Raw genomic sequence first — 10,774 nt, 5'->3', positions numbered from 1 at the left:
ACAGCACGGAGTATGCCTTTATCCAAAACACAAAGCCGAGCTAAGAGCTCCTGCTAGGTGTGTGTAGAATTTCTGTGATTGAAGGCATGCTCTCAGAGATGTGGGTAATCCGCTTTTGTTAGCGACGATCTGAGCCATAAAGTGGCAGAGATGTCTATAATCTCCCAAGTCTAAGTGAAAACATGCTTTGAAAAATGTAAGTCCTTGTTCACAGTCATGGACAGGAAACTTCACAGGGTTTGGGTCCATGTCATCCCACCTTTCAGAAAAACTAACCTTTAATCCAGAAAGCTGTGGCAACTCCCCTCCCTTCCAGCATCCCTCTGGGGGCCCCTATGACCTCTCCTCTCCCGCCTGCCTTCCCAAGCCCAGCCTTCTTCCCCAGGTACCCCCGGGACCTCCTGTCACCCCATGTGCTTTGAAACTTGCCATCTGTGCCTCCCACCATCTCACCCTGTGTCCAAAGCCTGTGTGCTGCAATCTAACACCACTCCCACCTCTCTCTACAGAGCTTCTGCTGCTCCCCCTCCACCACCACCCTGCAGGAAGCAGGCCCTGAGCTGGAGACTTATGTGCAAGAGGCTCTCTGGGGAGGGTTCTGTGGGAGCAGAGGGGAGCAAGACCGGGACCAGACAGGGAGAAGCTGGGCTGTGAGGCAGTTATGGGAAAGCCTCAGCCAGTTCCACACAGAGCTCTGGAGCTGGGACCAGCTCGCAGAGGAGCCCTGGTTGGAGCCTGGTGGTAGGGCCTTCAGCCCTTTTCCCATCAAGTCACTATGCAGGCTGCCCCAGGGGGAGTCGGAGCAGCATGCCAGTATCCACTCTGGAAGCCCTAACCCTCCTGCCCGTTTGCCCACAGCCCTCTTTCTGCATCTTCTTCCTTGGCTTTCCTCTGAACTACCCTTTGCTGTTTCTCTCCAAGTCCTTCAGTTGGGGGCCTTACCTGCTTCAGCTCTGCTTTCTTCAGGGCTTCCTGTCCCCCTGCTCTGAGCAGAAGCCCAGGCTCCCTGACGACGCTCCCCTGCTGTTACAGCCCAGCTTGCTCTGCATTGCCAGACCAGTCCTACTGCAAAATCAGGGAAGATCATCTGGGAGCAAGGCCATATCTATAGTCCCTTCCCTCCAGACTCAAACCCCTGTGGGAGCCCAGGGGCCCACCTGCCTCTGTGCTTTCCAAGATATAAGTGTGGCTCAAGGTTGTAGGGACACCACTTGGCAGGAAGAGCAAGACCTTGGCCATCCTGACAGGTGGGGTGCTCTGCAAAGTTCAGGAACCTCCTCAAAGCAAGGGGGCATCTGCCGTTGCCAGGGATGATGTCAGAGTTGTGAGCCTCTGCTGGGGCTGCCTCCTGCTCACTGGAGGGGGACGGATGGAGGAACAGTTCTGTACAGAGAGCATGGGCTTTGGAGGAGGGGCATCCAAGCCAATAGCCCAGCGTGACACTGTTCATCTTTCTGTGTCATGGATATTTACCAAGCCCCCGCTGTGTGCATCTGCTGGGGTCATCATGGTGAAGAGCATGAGCCAGTCCCCACTTCAGCAGAAATCCTCACACTGAGGCAGCCTTACTGCCATGGGTGCTCTGAGAGGGAGCTATGGATGCACACAGAGGGGTAACTCAGGATCCAGACTAGGAGTGAGGGATGCAGCCTGGAGGACGCGCTAAGAATCCCAACCCCTGGTGAGAGAGAGCATGGCTGTGTGGCCCTGGGGAACATACTTGACCTCCTGAGCCTCCCAATTACACCCATCTGCTGGCTGCTGTGAGGACTAAGTGAAATAATAGAAGTATCATAGTCTCAGGTCCCAGTTCATGGACCAGAACTCCGGTGGTGGTCCATGGTGGCTATCACTACTGTAAATAAAGGGAGTTACCACTTTCTAGGGCTGAGGAAATTCCCTGAGCTCTGCAGGTAAGTATGACTTTGTTCTCGCTAGGGTTTGGGTGGGACTTGGGCTGCTAGGATTCCCAGTCTTGCCCCGCACAGCCACCAACTTGCCATGTGACCCAGAGCAACTTACATCCCACCTCTAGCCTTACTTGCATCCTTCGTAACAGAAAGGAGTTGGACCAGAGTCTGTAATTCAAGGCTGAGCTGGAACCCAAGTTGGGGAGGAAGGATCAAGATGGTGGAGTAGGAGGATGTGGAGCTCACTTCTCCCCATAAACACTTTTTAAAAAAATGTACATGTGGAATGATTCTCCGAGAAAACACACTGGAAACTGGCAGAAGAACTCTCCTACAAACAAAGCTGCAAGAAAGATCTCCACGTAACCAGGTAGGCAAGAAAAAAAAGACATCAGACTGGGGCCAAATCCCCTGGGAGGGATCTATAAAAGAGAAAGGCTCTGGCCCCATGCGGAGCCCCCTTGCCTGTTGGGAGGTCCAGTGGGACAGATAGAGGGGCTGGGGTGTATGCTGGCTTGCTCACAGTCAATGTGAAGACAGACTGGTGCTGACAGCCTCTGCCAGTCCAGAACTCCTGCCAGACTGGGCTGCTAGTAAATGCAGCTGCTAGGCACTGAATCTCAGGCAAATGGGCCCTGGAGGACTCAGTTTAGCTACATGGAGACAGCCTGGAGGGCCTGGGGTGTGGTCTAGTCTGAACCTTGGAGCCTGCTGTCAGCACGCTCATGGCAGGGGCAGACTTTCTTGGCCTGCCCATGGTCGGGGAGGGTCTGGCTACATCCAGCTTTGTCAGAGCATACCAGGTAGAGCCATAGAGACTGTCTCAGGTGGACAGCCCCTGGGGGGTGTTTGCAGTGGTTCAGCGTCTCCCGCCCCACACCTCAGCTTGAAGTCACACTGGGGGCACACATGTCCCGGGAGAAACCTGCCAAGGGGGCAGCAGCACCTACCGCCTCAATTTCTGCAGCCACAGCGCTCGAACCCCCAGCACCAACCTATCCACACCACAGCCTAGCACTGGGTTCAAACACAGTGGAGAAATGGACATGACCTTGGGCTACTTCTGCAGAACCATGGATGCTGCACAGATGGCATTTGGGTTCTGTGACCGCACAAGCCTCACCTGCTTCAGTGACTGTCTCTGTTCAGACAGAGCATGCATTCAATGGCAACAGAGCCTCATGGCTTTTACTCCAATAACTGGGAGCAGACCCCCACCCCTGACAGGGCTACAGTAGATAGCCACAAGGGAAAGAGGAGGCCCTGCCCAACATCCGTTGCAGGCTCTGGTGACCACAATGCCAGTCACACCTGCCGCTAAGGGTGGGGATGGCCAGCACACTCTGAGGAGAGACCTGGCTGGCACCCATACCCAAACAGCCCTTGCACCAAAAATACTGGACTCACACCATCTACACGGGGATGGTCCCAGATGAAAACAGCTCTTCAGGACCACAGTAGGTAACCATTTCTCCTAAATTCAAAGATACAGAGGAAGTTAAGTAAAATGAAAAAGTAGAGGAACTACTCCTAATTAAAATGGCAAAAATTAAGGAGAGGATTCTAAACACATCAAGAGAAAAACAGAGTCAGTTTTTCTCTTGGGAGAAAACTGGAACCTCAAAAACAAACAAACAAACAAACAAAAAAAAATATAGCTGACTTCTCTATAGAAACTTGCAGCCAGAAGGGAGTGGCATGTTATATTCAAAGTCTTGAGAGGGAAACAGGTAACCTGGGATACTCTACCTAGCAAGATTATCATTTAGAATAGTCAGAGAGAGAATTTCTCAGACAAGCAAAAACTGAAAGAATACAACAATACTACATCTACCCTACAAGAAATATTGAAAGATCTTTTCTAGTTAGAAAAGAAATAAGAATCTATAGGAAAGGGAAAATCAAAATACGAAAGGCAAATTAATATAAAGGATTGTTGTTATTTAGTTGCTCATTTGTGTCTGACTCTTTTATGACCCCTGTGGACTGTAGCCCACCAGGCTCCTCTGTGCATGGGATTTTCCAGGCAAAAATACCAGCGTGGATTGCCATTTCCCTCTCCATGGGATTTTCCTGACCCAGGGGTCAAATCTGTGTCTCTGCTTCTCCTGTATTTCAGGTGGACTCTTTACCACTGAGCCACTGGGGAAGTCCCATAAGGGACTGAAGATCACTTAAATAAGCCAGTACATATGTTAAAAAGTAATCAACATTGTACAAGCTATGATAACCACAACAGTAGCAAAAGGATAAACATGAAGATGTAAAGTAGGACATCAAAAACACAGAATGTGGGGGAGAGGAGTAAAAAAATGTAGATCTCTTAGAATGTGCTTTTCAGCCTATATGATTGCCAATCTACAGTAAGTAGATTCAGTTATGGATTAATACACTTTAAAACCTAATGAATGGGACCTAATTAAACTTAAAAGCTTTTGCATAGCAAAGGAAACCATAAACAAGACAAAAAGACAACCTAAGGAATGAGAAAAAATATTTGTAAATGATACAGGCAACAAGGGGTAAATATCCAAACTATATAGGGACTTCCCTGGCAGTCCAGTGGTTAAACCTTTGTGATTCCGATGCAGGGAGCTCAGGTTCAATCCTTGGAGAGCTAATATACCACACTCTGTGTAGTATGACCAGTACACACACACACATATACACACAGCTCATACAACTCAGTATCAAAAACAATCTAGTCAAAGAATGGGTAGAAGACTTAGATATTTCTTCAAGGAAGACATGCAAATGACTAACTGGCAATGAAGAGATAATTAATTTCTCTAATTATTAGAGAAATGCAAATAAAAACCACAATGAAGCAATACCTCACACCAGTCAGAATGGCCATCGTCAAAAAGTCTACAAATAAATGCTGGTGAGGGAATGTTAAGTTGTGGGGACTGCTAAGTTGGTGCAGCCACTATGAAAAACAGTATGGAAGTTCCTTAAAAAACTAAAACTAGAACTACCATATGGTCCAGCAATCCCCCTCCTAGGAAAGATGAAACTCTAATTTGAAAAGATACATGCACCCCAACGTTCATAGCGATACTATTTACAGTAGCCAAAGCAAGGAATCTACCTAAATGTCCATCAATAGATGAATAGATAAAGAAGATGTGGTATGGAATATTCAGTTCAGTTCAGTCGCTCAGTCGTGTCCGACTCTCTGCGACCCCGTGAATCGCAGCACGCCAGGCCTCCCTGTCCATCACCATCTCCCGGAGTTCACTCAGACTCACGTCCATCGAGTCCGTGATGCCATCCAGCCATCTCATCCTGGGTCGCCCCCTTCTCCTCCTGCCCCCAATCTCTCCCAGCATCAGAGTCTTTTCCAATGAGTCAACTGTTCACACGAGGTGTCCTGGAGCTTCAGCTTTAGCATCATTCCTTCCAAAGAAATCCCAGGGTTGATCTCCTTCAGAATGGAATGGTTGGATCTCCTTGCAGTCCAAGGGACCCTCAAGAGTCTCCAACACCACAGTTCAAACGCATCAATTCTTCGGTGCTCAGCCTTCTTCCCAGTCCAACTCTCACATCCATACATGACCACAGGAAAAACCATAGCCTTGACTAGACGGACCTTAGGCGGCAAAGTAATGTCTCTGCTTTTGAATACATTATCTAGGTTGGTCATAACTTTTCTTCCAAGGAGTAAGCGTCTTTTAATTTCATGGCTGCAGTCACAGCCATTAAAAAGAACAAAATATTGCCATTTGCAGCAACATGGACAGACTTAGAGGTTATCATACTAAGTGAAGTAAGTCAGGCAGAGAAAGGCAAATATTATTCATATTTGGAATCTGAAAAATAATACCAATGAATATACATACAAAACAGAAGAAGACTCACATAGGAAACAAACTTGTGGGACTTCCCTGGTGATACAGTGGTTAAGAATCATCCTGCCAACGCAGGGGACACAGGTTTGATCCCACCCCTGGTCTGGGAAGATTCCACATGCCATAGGGCAACAGAATTCGTGTGCCACAACTACTGAGCCCGTCCACCTAGAGCGTGTGCTCCACGTGGAGAAGCCGCTGCAGTGAGAAGCCTGCATACCACAACGAAGAGTACCCACTGCTTGCTGCAAATAGAGAAAGCCTGCGTGCAGCAACAAAGGCCCAGAGCAGCCAAAAATACGTGAAAAGAGAACAAACTTATGGTTACCAACATGGAAAGGGAGGGGGATAAATTAGGAGTGTGAGATACAAAATTAACAGATATGAAATACTAAGCATAAAATAGATATGCAACAAAGATTTTGTGTACAGTATGGGAACTATATTGAATCTTACAAAGACCTAATAGAAAATAACTAGACCCAAAGAAAATAATTGGAAATGTGTATATATATATATACACACACACATATATATATATGAATCACTTTGCTAAAGACCTAAATATTTTAAATCAACTATACTTTAATAAATACATAAAGATAAAATCCAACCTGGCATCTTCATATTCTAGGGAGTCACCAAGTCAGGGGGGAGACCCCAGGCAGAGAGTCTGGGTGAGGCAAATGGGGTAGACCTGACTGCCCTTGACCTACCTATGTAGTGGGGGAGTCTGAAGCCTGCAGTTGCAGTCACTTGGTACCAAAAGGGAAGGAAGTGGAAAATGTACGAAGTGCAGAGAGCAGCTGCCTGCCTCAAGTCTGTGGGATTGCCTTCACGGGAAGAGCCTGATTTGACCCACATCCAGTCTTTCTAGTCAACAGTCTCTGAAGATGAACAAACAGCCCAGCCCTGTGTTTCCCAAAAGGAGCCCAAAGTCGGCATGGCTCTGTCTTTAGGCCTCCTCCCTGCTCCTTGCTCTCTTCCTTCCTTCCCACTCTCTGCCCCTCCATAACAGCTCAGCTCAGGGCTGGAGGAAGCCTTCTCTGAACCCCATCTGAAATTAGACATCCCTCCTCTGTCACCACCAGACTTGTGCATCCCTCTGTAACAATGTGGAGAATTTCACGTGTCAAGGATTTCTTGTGTGAGAAAGCAGTCATGCTGAGCAGTGGGCGCCATCTCCTGCATTGCAGGTCTGAAGGAGGTCCGTGACCCTCTGACTTAGAGTATGCTATAACCCTTGGCTCAACCTGCAGAGGGAAGCAGGAGCCCAGGAGCCCCTTGGCAGGCAGCTGTGAGGCGTGGACTACTGGAGGAAAGGACAAAGACGTGCCAGGACCCGTTTTAAGATTAGAGCCATGAGTGAGAGATCCAGAGCACGGGGGCATGCCGAGACGTGTGAGGAGTTTTCCAGAAAGTGTAAGAGATGGAGACACTGGGGACAGGGGGTTATGAATGGGATCACCTTCTCCCCTTTTCATGAACATAAGTAGAGACTGACCTTGCTCTTGCATTTAATTTTGGCCGCTGGACCACATAATGGGAAGTGCCACGAAAGGCTGGGTCATGTGGCACCCATGGGTCTGTTGCCCAGACACCACTGTAATCTTGCTGCCTTGTCAGTCTTCCAACTCTGCCAGTAATCTGTGCACACCTGGAAGGCAGGAACCCTGGCACCCTTGTGCTCTCAGCACCTGACACAGTGCCTGGCACATGGTGGCTGCTCATTCAGTTTTTGTCATTTGACTGCATGAATAAGTAAACACCATGCTCATAACTTGAGCAGCAAAGAGAAATGACACCAGTGGATTTGGGGAGTGAGAGGGAAGAGTGGAGAGAGGCCCAGAGTTGCCCACATCACAGAATCCCAGTTAGGGCCAAAGGAAGAGATGGGAGGGCACTGGGCAACTGGGAGGACACAGACTTAGAGCTGAACTGTGGGAGATGGGTGGAGGGAGTCCCAGGAGTCAACAACACTCAAGGCAGGAAAGAGCTCCCTCTGTGTCCCCATTTAATGAATACCCTGTGCTTACATTAGTCCTTTCATCAAGCTAAATGAGTTCCTGGGACTCAACAGTTGCTGTGGCCACTGTTTTGCCCACAGAATTCCCAGTATCTGACTAGAGGATGCCATCAAATGTTCTATTAGCCCTGCTCACTAGGAGCAAGGAGGGTGAGCCTAAGGTGCAGGTAGAGTGGGAAAGAGATGCTTAGAGAGGTAGTGAGCTCCACATCACCAGAGGTATGCTAGCAGAGGCTTGCAGTCTCTTGTGAGAGGATAGGAGATGAATGCTGAGCGACAGATGGGAGCTCACATAGCCTGACCTTTGTGTCCCTGATAACCCTGGGATTCTTGATCTCTAAGTTCCTTCTCTACCCTTTACAACTAACCGCATTGACACCTGGGTGTTTTCAGGTTCTAGTTCTGGATGCTCTGCCTACTTCTAGGAAGGAGGCTCCTCTCAAAAGACTGTAGGATCACGCATGAAAATCCCTTCCATGCTCTTGTCACTCTCCCTTCCCCACTTTCCATGTGGTAATCGCAACTTCCTGTACAAAGTACTATAGAAGGTCACACTGGGCATCCCAGAGGCAAACAGAAACCCAGGAGTGGGGGGATGGTTTGGGGAAGAGGCATCAGGCTGGGCTTGGCCTGAAAGGTGGTGAAAATGGGCTTGATGCAAACTCATGCTGCTGCAGGGATTTGACTGTGGTTCCACTCCCAGATCAAGACATACATGTGGGCAGAAACCCGAGAAGGGAGGGGGATTAGTAAAAGCCACATTAGAAAGCAAAAGGCAATATCCTTTAAGAAAAAATTACAGTCAACATTTTTAAAAAGATTAACAATTCCCACAAAATGGATAAAGAACCATCCTGACCCAACCAAGATAATAAATGCTGTGTCAGACGGTGTTTCCTGTGATTTTTCTTAAAAAAAAAATGCCATCAACAAACACTACAGGTGCTCTGAGCTGAATCCAGGAAGTCTTTGCTCACAGACTGACTCCAGGTTGGCTCAAGTCCTCTGGGTTCGGCTTGAGGGGGTAGCGTAGGAGCCCCTCAAGCCTCAGGTCTGGGGTGTGTAACTACTGTAGACACACCACCCAGCTGCTTCTTGCTGGACAAATGGCAGCGGGGCTTTCTCTCTGAAACAAGGGTATTAAGCTCAGTTACCCTCTTCTCTTCCCAGCCTTCCTTTCAGTTCTGCTCCCTCTTGGGATAAATGGAGCTACTGGGGAAGTATGCAAATGCGAACTTTTCTGTACACATTCAGAAGACTTCATGGTTCATAAACACGTCCTTAGAGAGGGTCTTCACTTTCACAACTTCATTTAGCCTTACAGCAGTGTGTTTTATCTCCATGGTACATATGAGGAAAATGGAATCTCAGAGAGGTCAAGTTCTTTGCTTAAGCTCACCTAGCTTGAAAGTCATAGAACTGGTACAATAGCAAAGGACTCCTGGCTCCCAACTATTCTCTCACTCACCAAGTCTTTGTTTGGTTCCTACTGTGTATCACATCCTGTTTGAGGCACTAGAGATATAGTAGTGATCAAGACAGACACAGTCCCTGCCCTCATGGAGCTTCTCTTCTAAAGGGAGGAGATAGATGATAAAGAAAGCAATAGGCAAACAAGATCATCTTTCACAGTGGCAAGTGGAATAAAGGGGATTTGATAGATAGTTACTGTAGTGGGAAGGTCTTCCCTGTGGCTCAAACAGTAGAGAATCTGCCTGGAATGCAGGAGACCCAGGTTTGACCCCTGTGTTGGGAAGATCCCCTGGAGAAGGGAATGGCAATCCACTCAATTATTCTTGCCTGGAGAATCCCTTGGACAGAGGAGCCTGGCGGGCTACAGTCTGGGATCGTAAAGAGTCGGACACAACTGAATGACTAACACTACCGCTACTACTACTGTAGTGGGAGGTGGTGCTTTAGGGAGAACGGGCAGGGAGATAGGTGCCAACTGAACCAGGAACTGAACACGGAGGAGGCAGCCCTGTGAAATCTGGGGGAGGAGGATGCCAGGCAAAGGAAACAGCAAGAACAAAGGCACCAAGGAAGGACCATCAGAAGGCCAGAGTAGCTGAGGACACAGAAGAGGGCTGGGGAGGGAGAGGGGGCAGAATGAGAGGCCATTATCAGGAGGGCCTCATCAGCTACTGGCAGGAGTGCAGTTTTTATACAAAGTGTGATGGGAAGAATTTGATTTAGGGAAGTGACATGACCTGGTCATTGTATAGAAAGTAGATTATAGGTGGGCAAGTGTGTCAGGAGGAAGATCAATTAGGAGGTGATAAAATAGCTCAGGCAAATGGTGATAAAAATATGGAGGCTTGGGTTGGTGACGAGTTAAGGTAAAATAAGAAATCAAAGAACAAGATATATTTTGAAGGGGAAGCAGCCAGGCCTTGCCAAGGAAAAGGGCTGCAGAAGCCTTGGATGAATAAAAGAGGGGGATTACAGCTTGTGTTTTTGGCTCGAGCAATTTGCTAGATGCCTTTATTAAGATGGGGCTTCCCAGGTGGCACTAGTGGTAAAGAATCTGCCTGCTGTGCAGGAGACCCAGGTTGGATTCCTGGGCTGGGAAGATCCCCTGGAGAAGAGAATGGCAATCTACTCTAGTATTCATCCCTGGAGAATTCCCTGGACAGAGGATCCTGGCAGGCTACAGTCCATGGGATCAGAAACAGTTGGACAAGACTAAGCGACTTTTACTTTTTTAAGATGGAGAACACTTAGAGAGAAGCAGTCCTTTTATTTTTTTAGGGAAGCAGAAAAAGTTGTGTCTTGGTGACAACAAATGTGAGGGTTTAAAAAAAAAAAAAAACCCAAACATAAATTTCAAACATACTGTTAGAGTTGAGGGGAGAGATCAGTTATGAGCCATCCACCTGAGAGTCAGATTTGTGGTTTCAGGATGGCTAAGTCATGACATATTGTATCCTTTCCTCTCCTCCAAAAACCAAAAACCTAGAATAGAACTCCCAGTCTGATGAAGCGAG

The sequence above is a fragment of the Oryx dammah genome, unplaced genomic scaffold (genome assembly GCF_014754425.2).
Source record: "Oryx dammah isolate SB20612 unplaced genomic scaffold, SCBI_Odam_1.1 HiC_scaffold_2, whole genome shotgun sequence".
Taxonomy (NCBI): domain Eukaryota; kingdom Metazoa; phylum Chordata; class Mammalia; order Artiodactyla; family Bovidae; genus Oryx; species Oryx dammah.
This window is presented reverse-complemented; position numbering follows the sequence as displayed.